Source organism: Mobula hypostoma, chromosome 2, assembly GCF_963921235.1.
Source record: "Mobula hypostoma chromosome 2, sMobHyp1.1, whole genome shotgun sequence".
In the NCBI taxonomy this organism is placed as follows: Eukaryota; Metazoa; Chordata; class Chondrichthyes; order Myliobatiformes; family Myliobatidae; genus Mobula; species Mobula hypostoma.
Genome location: NC_086098.1, coordinates 198,388,444 through 198,398,939, shown reverse-complemented (window position 1 = coordinate 198,398,939; position 10,496 = coordinate 198,388,444).

Below are 10,496 nucleotides of genomic sequence, written 5' to 3'. Positions count from 1 at the left end.
TCTTCAGCTATCAACTCCTTCATCTTAAAAGAATGCAGTAGCTGGAATTGGAATGCTAATGCTATGGTTTGAAAACCATAGGCAAGAATTAATGGTAGGTATAAGAGTAATAAAAAATGTATCACTGACACATCAGATAGTGCTATTGTACAATGGCAACACCAGAAGATGAAATTGGGATACACAAAAAGGAAAAATCAAGTTGATTTTAAATAATTTTAAACAGTGGAATCCTGGAATCATCAAAGTGTCAGTCTGCAGCCCTAAAATAATTCTAAGTTTTGTTTCGATGGGACTCTACACTACCAAAGATAAGTAAACATTGGAACTAGCAAAATTCTCCTTCTTCCATTTGGATATCTAGTAATTTTCTTGTGGAAACATAGCCTGTGCATGTGACCGTCACAATGGGGGTGAAGCCAGTTGAGACACTGGTATCAATGTAAAGGATAATGATCCCACCAGATTTACAAACTCGCTCTCTGCTCAACATTGACAGTACTATGCAAGTCTTAGGCACTCTAGCTACATACAGTAGAAGGAAGACTTTGGCACAGTACTCTATATCACAACATACAGTGAAATTGGTCTTTTCTGTGAACAACAAACACAATCTAAGGATGTGCTGGGGACAGCCTGCAAGTGTCACTACACATTCTGGCACCAACATAGCATGTCCAGAACGCACAGGCAACAACATCAGAACAGCAAACCAAGACCCTTATTGCCCTCCCACGCATCGACACTCACAGACAGTCCTCTAACCCGAGGACAAGCCAGCTCTGGACCTCCAGTGGACTTAAGGACTCACAGACACTGGTCCATCAGCTTCGCTTGTGGATTTACAGTCCAGCGCTTCGCCCGTTGAGCCTCAACTTCCAGACTATGCTCTTCAGTAATCTGTAATCAATGAATTCTAATCATTGTTTAGACTTCTTTCTAATTCTTCCTTTCCTTGTCATTGATCTTATTCACTAGTTTTTTAAAACATAAAGTCTAAAGCTCACATACACAAAGAATGACTTTCAGCATCAGAGTGGTCCAAAGGCAGTGGGGCTGCCAGCAACTGTCTCATAACTCCAGCAACCAGAATTCATTCCTGACTTTTCTGCTGTCTATATGGATCTTGCACTTTCTTTTCATCAGTGCATTAGTTTCTTCCTACGTAGGAGGAAATTGTTCTGCTTTCCTACTACGTTCTAGAAATATGCAGGCCATTAGGCTAATTGACCACTGTATAGTTATCCCTGGTAGAATCCAGGGGAGTTGATGGGAATCTGGGAAAACTAAAATGGGTTACAGTAGGATTTGTGTAAAAATGAGTGTTTGACGGCACTGTTCCCTCTAATCAGCACGGGTGCACAGTAACTGAAATGCTCCCACGCACATAGCCTTTGTTGCCACACAGCTGGGATTTTCTTTTACATGACAACTTATTAAAGTGTTTGCACAGTTTTCAGGCTGTGAAAAAAAAAATCCTACTCAGAGCAATGGCTGGTCCACACAGCAGTAAAACAAAATGAGAGGGAACATTGTTTGATTGTAAGCATGGATTCAGCAGGTGGAAAGGCCTGTTTCAGTCATGCATTTATTAATATCTCTGCACGATATTGACAATCAGCTGCTTAGATAGCTTCTGTGGACGAATATTATCTGTAATGAGCCTAATAAATTATGATATTTTATTATCCAAGATATTATCATTTATGATCTTGACATCGGGTGCTCACTTTGTGGAGTTTGCACATTCTCTGAGTAGGTTTCCATGGTGATCTGGTTTCTTCCCACATCCTAAAGATACATGGATTGGTGAGTTAATTGTTAATTGTAAATTACCCCTGGTGTATAGGTAAGTGGGTCTGGGAGAGATAATGAGAAATGAGAGATATAATAAATAAAAATGGGATTAATATAAGATTAGTGTAAATGGGTAGTTGATAATCCATGCAGAGACTGAATGGGCAGAAGGGCCTATTCCTCTGCTGTATCTCTCTGTGACTCTGATTTGGAGGATAGTTCTATTGTTCACTTCTAGTCAGGTGGAGTTGAAAGTATTCACAAATCATTGCAGTCAGAGGGAATGGCGTTCATTTAAGGCTACTTTGACTAATATGGATAAAATCCCCCCAAAATAGGAGGCTGGAAAGTGGCACTTCCATCAGAATTTCTGGTCGATCACCAATTATTTCCCGATCAGGATTCGTCTTTTTTTTAAGTTTAGAGTTCGGGAGAACTTGTTCATTGCGCAGGTCACCTCGAGAACCTACCTTATCAACGCTGTCGACTGTGGGTACTGAACTTCCACCCTCTGCAAAGCTGAACCCATTCTAACTGCTATACTCTCGTAACCGGCTCCTCTTGCTCAACCGCCACCCTTTCGCTCTCTAACTACCATTTCTCGTTTACCAACGCCTGAACTTTAAAAGTCCTCCTTGCTATGCATCGAATAGCAACTCCCTCTAAGAGGGGCAACGGGTGTTTTAGGAGATCGGGTACTTTCAAGTCCGGCTTTCTCATATATTTAAATCTACCCTGTCGTATCATCTGAGGAACACATCGAGATCAGTTTTCTTTCCGACCTTTCAGCTAGGATATCTTCTTCCGTTCGTCATTCGCTTGTCTGTCCTGTTATACAATTGGTCCAGTTAGTTCCAGCACTGTGGATTCTGCCCTTGGGACCAACTACTCGGCTTACTGAGAGAAAAACAATAATTGCAATCCGATTATCTCAAAACGGCGATCCCTTCCTGTATTTACATTCAGTTGTGTTTGATGCAACACACTCTGAAGCGAGTAAAGGGGCGGGAGTAGGGAGTGTGATGGTGAGGAACGGTTCTTCGGATACTGTAATAGAAAGGAACACGTTAAATTCAGGTCCCAGTATATGAGCGGGGCAAAATAGTAAGAGCGGAGCCAGCCACGCCGTTCCTTCCACAAGATTTTCCTATTTAAAACTACACTCGCCAATCGTATATTTTTCTGCAACACTTGAGCGGATTTTTTTTTATTGTGGACGCCATCGAGATGATCACTTCGAGTCAGCGCCTGTAGGTACCAAGGACAGCGCTTGCTTGGGTTAAATCAAACCCCCTCTCTCGAATTTACCTTCCGTGGGAAATTACAATGAAAGTCATCTTGTCTTGGACTTCGACAACAGGGAAACGTTTTCTTACGTCAATGACCACGAACTCTGCCGCTTGATTGGCGTCACCGTTATGTAAACATTTTAAAAATGGCAAAAGTCACATCGGGATTGCCTTGATTTCTACGCTCCGGCACGCAGTAGTTTCACTTGGGACACACGCTCAGTGACCTGTGGAAAGTTGCCGGACTTTTACTTCTATATAAAACGCCGCTACCCACTGGAACACATCACTTCCAGCACTTGGATCGGGGAGGAAATACAAGCAAGAAAATTCAAAGAATCTGAAGAATTCGGCACTGTAAGTTGATGAGGACAGCAGTAGGGTAACGGGGCTGAATGATACTGGCAGGAACAACACCTTACATCAATTACTCTATAATGTAACGGATAGCATAGTGATCTAAAGCAACATTTCGTTTATCAAATTGCAAGTTATCTGTGCAGAAACTTGAAGAGTACTATCTCCCCCCCGCCCCCCCCCCCATTAGGCGTTTAGGTGGCTTTTGTTACATTTATAGACTGGGGTAAGAAGGACAAGCTTTATTTTTCAACTCTATCGGTTACAAACTTTTTATCGGCTTGAAGATAGATATCAAGTCGCTTTTAATACCATTAACTGTCAAATTTCTTTAAAACTGGACTTTAATTACCAAATCAATTGGCCATTCTGAAATTTAACGCCGCAAATTAAACACTCCCTGAGCAACTAGAAGGGTGTTGCCTAAATTTGTGCGGAAGACACATTTGAAAAAGATCTCATCAGGCTGAGTAGCATCAATGAAAGACAGAAACAGTGATCAATTGATACATGAGCGTTTGTGGTGTTTTTTTTGTATTTGTAGAGATCCAGATCTAGATCCTGTCAACATGAATGCGGTCTTCTTGGCAACATCCTTCTTCATGCTCTGCTTTCTTCCTGCGAAAGAATCGCTTCCCATAACAAATATCAAACGGTTTGACAGCCACAACAGCAAGGGTCTTGGACCAGACCAAGAGCATTGGGAACACAGCCGAAAGTTGCCAGTTCAGCAGAACCTACTTCAAGCATCTTCGGACGAATCAAGGACCATGGCGCAAATGCGAGAGCCATCGCTGATTACTCTGGGCCAAGTACTTTCAAATGGTCAGAGTACGCAAGACCGTCCAGGAGGCGAAGAGGACACACTCCGATATAAAAGATTCAATAGTAACCCCAATTCCCTCGACCTTACCTTTCATCTACTGAGAGAATTTTTGGGAATGGCCAAAGCTGAAAAAATGGCCCAGAAAGCAGAGAGTAATAGACTGATTATGGAAAGCATTGGAAAATAATTCAGATCAGTCTATTAGAATTAATCACCTAATAGTTGTGCGACGTGTATTATGTTAAAACTATTTGAACCCAAATTTCAATTCATACAGCATAAATTGTTATTGTTCTAAATATGTACCAAATGTTTGCACAACAGGTTAACCTAAAGAAATCGTAATTAACCAACTTTCGCTAATTTTTGTTTTTTTTTCCTGCTCTTTAATATAAATGCTTGTACTTAATCACTCTGCTAATAAAAAACTGTAAAAGTGCATCGGTACCTGACATTCTTCGAAGCTAGTTTTGTTGTTTATGGTGTTCGTGTAGCCTGTCCCGGAAAAGTTTGTCATCCTAAAATTTCTGTTGTCCAAATCAGCGGTGCACCCCGCACACCTTCTCTGGCGTTTCAGCACCGACATTAGTGCCTCGGCCCAGCCAGCGTTCGGAACGAAACTCTGGGCTCTTAGACACCTGTTCTTCAGTGTACACTTCGCTCTCACAGCCCAGGAGGTCCAAAGACCGAAGTCCTCCGCTCGACCCTCTTCCATACTGTTGTTCAAAACGCGTTACACCCTAAATGGTGGGTGGAAGCAACATTCGAAACTGGTTCGCTGATCACATTTTGCTGAAAGATGTGATAAACGCAGTATTTTTTTTACTCCGATGCTGCTTATTACAAGGGGCTTACGTTGATAGTAAAACGGCACGTGATAGTCGTTCAAGATCGAGTGCAGTTTTGATTATGGATATGGAAGTCCATTTCTTGAACTATTTTAGGAAATTAAAGACTTATTCCTTTTTGGTCTCTTTAAGCAATAGCATCAGGTGATACAGAGTACTCCTGACATTTAATTTGAAAAAAAAGCCTTCACTTAATTTTATGTTCGCTGCCTTCTTTTCCTCAACCAATCTGCCAAACACTAGACCCAAAATATGCATGCGCATCGATCTCAAGGCAGTTTCAGTCGGGTGTTCTAAATGACAGTGAATGTATCAACTGGGACTTGAAGAATCCTTGCTGTCAGGCTAGGCATCGCAAAATGAGAGTTCATTAGCCATCGCGATTACCCAGTCAACAGCCAATATGCCGCGGACTTCAATGTTGATAGGAAAACTCATTGCAAAACAAAAGGGATGGGGGGGGGGGGAGGGAGGTGGTGTCAATAAATAGGAGCAGAACTTATCCGTTTTGCAATGAAATAGGCTAGAATTAATCTGTTCGGAGTCGGCTCCGCTGTTAAGCTTGCTGAAAATATGATTGACGCCCAGATCAAACATGACGGCATTTGAATAACCAGGAAACCGCTGAACTTTTTAAAGATCTTAATAAGAATTAGTCAGTCGTGGCCACCCCAACATTCCCAGTTTTGCCTCCACATCTCTCACTAGCCGATCATTTCCAGCATATTAAACCTATGCTTTATGGGGGGGGGGGGGGACAGAGACAGAAATGGAATGCATTGTTTTACTCATGACCATTCTCGAGAAGTAATCGTTCGCTTGAAATTGTTCTATATCTAAATTGAATTAATTAACATAGACGTGGCAGCACTTATTCATTGTCTGTGCAATGTTGTAGGACTGTTTCCGAATCAGAATCAGGTTGATTATCACTGACATATATCCTGAAATTTTCTTTTTGCCGCAGCAGTAGAATGCAATACATTAAAAAGTATATTATAATAAAAATAGAAAAAATAAGTAATAGAACAAGAGAGCAACTGACGGTGGAAGCTGTTCCTAAAACGTTGAGTGTGTGTCTTCAGACTCTTGTACATTTTCCCGAGTAGTGGGGACCTTATCGATTGATGCCGCCTTTCTGAGGCGTCGCCTTTTAAAGATCCTATCTTTAATTGAAGACAAATAACAAATAAAGCTTTTTTTTCCTATTGTAAATACCAATAGTTTCTTCTGTATAATCTCAAGTAGTCTTGCAACAAAATAGGACAAGGAAATCTATGACACTTAAATTATAACAGTTCTTTTTTAGGGCTTGGGACATAAGAGTCACTGAAGTGTTCCAATGTGAATTAAAGAACTATTATCAGCGATAAAATTCATATATTCATTTTAAATTTCACACGGTCAATTGCTGTTTTGTGAAAATCTCATTCTGATTGTGCGAACTAATTCTACAAAGAGTTTATATTTGTAATGTCAACTTGCAAAATTTTTGTTTATTAAGAATTTAGCAATTATTTATATGAAGCTGCATTCCCTGTACTGTACTTTGTAAGCTGCATTATGAACAACATCCCTTGAAGTGCTGCCTACTTTAAAATGATATGTAGAACTTAAAGAGGTGGTTATAAACTTATGAAGGTAACAGATTAGGTGAAGGGCCTTGGCCTGAAAAGTCAACTGTATGTTTTACCATAGATGCTGCCTGGCCTGCTGAGTTCCTCCAGTATTTTGTTTGTATTGCTTGGATTTCCAGCATCTGCAGATTTTCTTTTGTTTGTGATTTTTCTCCCCTTTCTTGATCTCTCTGCCCCCATCTCTGGAGACAGGCTGCCTCCTGATGTCTTCAATAAACTTGACCATAACTTTTCCCATTATGTCACTTCCCACCCTGTCACCTGTAAAAATGCTGTTCCCTTTTCTCAGTTCCTCTGTCTTTGTCACATATGTTTTCAGGATGAGACCTTCCATTCCAGAGATATCCTCCTTCTCAAAAAGAAAGTCTCCTTTGATGCTGCCCTCACCTGCATCTCCTCCATTTCCCAGACTTCCACGCTCACCACATTTTACCACTGCCATAAAGGGGATAGTATTCTCCGTGTTCTTATCTACCATACCACAACCCTCTGCATCCTGAACATCGTTTTCCATAACCCCACCACCTTCAATAGGATTCTGCCACTACACACTCTCTACTTTCTATAGGGATCACTCTCCTTGTCCACTCATCCTCCCCACTGATCTTCCTCCTGACACTTATCCCTGCAAGCAGGACAAGTGCTACACCTGCCCCTTCATCTCCTCCCTCATCACCATTCAGGGCCCTAAACAGTCTTTCCATGTGAGGCAACAATTCACCTGCAAGTCTGTTGGAGTCATCTACTGTATTATGTACTGCGGGCGGGGGAGGGGTGCTCCTCCAAGCACCTTTGCTCTGTCCACCACAACAGGCAGAATTTCTCAGAGGTCACCAATTCTAATTCCAAATATGGCCTTCTCTACTGCCACATTGTGGCCAATCTCAGGTTGGAGAAGCAGCACATCAAATTCCATCTGCATAGCATCCAACCTGATGGCAAGAATATCAATTTCTATAACACAATAATTAATCTCCCTTCTCCTCCTTTCTTTTTCCCTTCTCCATTCTGACCCCTTCTCTTCTCCTACCCTGTCCATCACCTCCCTCTAGTGCTCTTCCTCCTTCCCTTTCTCCCATGGTCACTCTCATCTCCTACCAGATTCCTTCTTCTTCAGTCCTTTACCCATCACCTCTCAGCTTCTCACTTCACAAGCTCTTCCCACCCACCCAAACACCTTCCCCCTCACCATATTTCACCTATCACGTCCCAGTTGTGACACCTTCCCCTCCCTCAGGTTTTTATTCTGGGTTCTTCTCCTTTTATTTCCAGTCCTGATGGAGGGTCTCAGCCCAAAATATCGACTATTTATTCCCCTCTTTAGATGCTGCCTGAACTGTGTTCCTCCAGCATTTTGTATGTGTTGCTCTATACTTCCAGCTACTGCAAAATCTCCTTGTTTATATTAAAGAATGTAGTCTGTATTTATAAATTTATAGAAAAAACAACCATGCAGTGTTGTCATTGTAAGTAAATCCATTATAAAGCAGATTGAGGAATATAGAACATACATCTCTTACAACAATCAATGCACAGTCAGTTATATGAACTTCAATGAAACATGAAACATTTACAATTAAGTGTACTTTCTGGAGTTTGTCTACTCTGATGCTTTAACATTATTGGAATCCTTTTTCTTGCCCTAGTTGTCGTGCCTGCATGAGCTTCAGATTTTAGTCAACCAGCTGCTAGACTATAGCTAACTAGTCATCTCAGCAACAATGAGACTGGCTGGTGACATTCTGAGGCCTAGGATTTGTTCATGCATTGTTCACATGACTTGTCCTTGGGGCAGCTACCAAAGTCATTCTGGGTGGGAAGAGTGATATAGAGATGTGCTTGTGATGGAAGGAGAATCACAGGGTAAAGACGACAGTTTAATTTTGTGACATCTAGAGGACCTGATATTTGCTTTTAATTTGCAGGGGAAACTTGAGAAATACATTCCAAAGTATTGAGTGCAGGAGTTGGGATGTTATATAAGATGCTGGTGAGGCCAAATTTGGAGTAATGTGTCCAGTTCTCCAATTAGACTTTATTGTACAAATTGGTCATTTATTGCAACCACAGTGCAAACTTAGTGAGGAGTGCCATTGCTCGGCATTGAAACTGCATCCAGATGGTTGTCTCCTTGCTTTATTCAGGGAATGGAGTCATAGAGCGCAGAAACAAGCTACAAACAAACAAGCCCATCTAGTTATTCCACTTATACCCATGGAGCTGTAGCTGGATCAGAACCCTCTGTACCCCTCCCAGCCAAACTTCACTTAAATATTTCACCTTTCACCCTTAACCCATGATCTCTAGTTCTACTCTAACCCACCCTCAGTGGAAAAAAGCCTGCTTGCATTTAACCTATCTACACCCCTCATAATTTGGTACATCTCTCTAAAATCTCCCCTTATTCTCCTACACTCCAAGGAAAATGTTCAAGCCTATTCAACCCTTCCTTATTACTCTGGTCCTCAAGTACCAGCAGCATCCTTGTAGATTTTTGGTGCACTCTTACAATTTTATTGATATCTTTCTTGTAGGTAGGTGCCCAGAACTGGATACAATACTCCATAATAGGCCTCACCAATGTCTCATAGAACTTCAACATCCCAACTTCTGTACTCAGTACTCTGATTTACAAAATGTCTCTTTATGACCCTATCTACCAGTGACCACCTCAGAATTCTAGCACCTTAATTTCTTTCTAGCATTATACTTTCTCCTGCTTCCCGTTCTACAGAATTATCCACCTCAGCCCATCAGCTGATCTAATCCTCAACTATTCTTTAGTAACTTCCAAACTTAACTATTCCTATCCTTTGCTTTACTCGCTCACATCTTAAAACCAATGCAAATGCAAAAAGTCCCACCAATCTATTACCTGGTTCAACGTTCAGTGCTTTGATCCAGTTCATCAACACATTTCACCTTTGACTTCCTTAAAACATTCATTTCTTCCCTCAGTAGAACCTTCCTCCTTAGAACCTCTCACAAAACGCTGGAGGAACTCAGCAGGTCAGGCAGCATCCGTGGAAACGATGAGTTGACATTTCGGGCCAGAACCCTTCATCAGGATTGTACAGGGAAGGGACAGAGGCCCTATAAAGAAGGTGGGGGGGGGGGAGGGTGGGTAGGTTCCAGGTAAAAAACCAGGAAAAAGAGGAAAGATAAAGGGGTGGGGGGGGGGAAGCAGGGAGGTGATAGGCAGGAAAGGTGGAGGAGGAATAGGGGAAAACACAATGTAGAAGGAGGTAGAACCATGAGGGAGGTGATAGGCAGATGGGGGAGGGGGCAGAGTGACATAGGGATAGAGGAAGGGAGGGGGAGGGAATTACCAGAAGTTGGAGAATTCTATGTTCATACCAAGGGGCTGGAGACTACCTAGATGGTATATGAGGTGTTGCTCCTCCAACCTGAGTTTAGCCTCATCATGGCAGTAGTGGAGGCCATGTATGGACATATCTGAATGGAAGTGGGAAGCAGAGTTGAAGTGGGTGGCTACTGGGAGATCCTGTCTGTTGTGGCGGACGGAGCAGAGGTGCTCGACGAAGAGGTCCCCCAATCTGCGTCAGGTTTCACCGATGTAGATGAGGCCGCACCGGGGGCACCGGATGCAATAGATGACCCCAACAGACTCACAAGTGAAGTGTTGCCTCACTTGGAAGGACTGTTTGGGGCGCTAAATGGTGGCAAGAGAGGAGGTGTAGGGACAGGTGTAGCACTTGCGCTTACAGGGATAAGTGCCAGG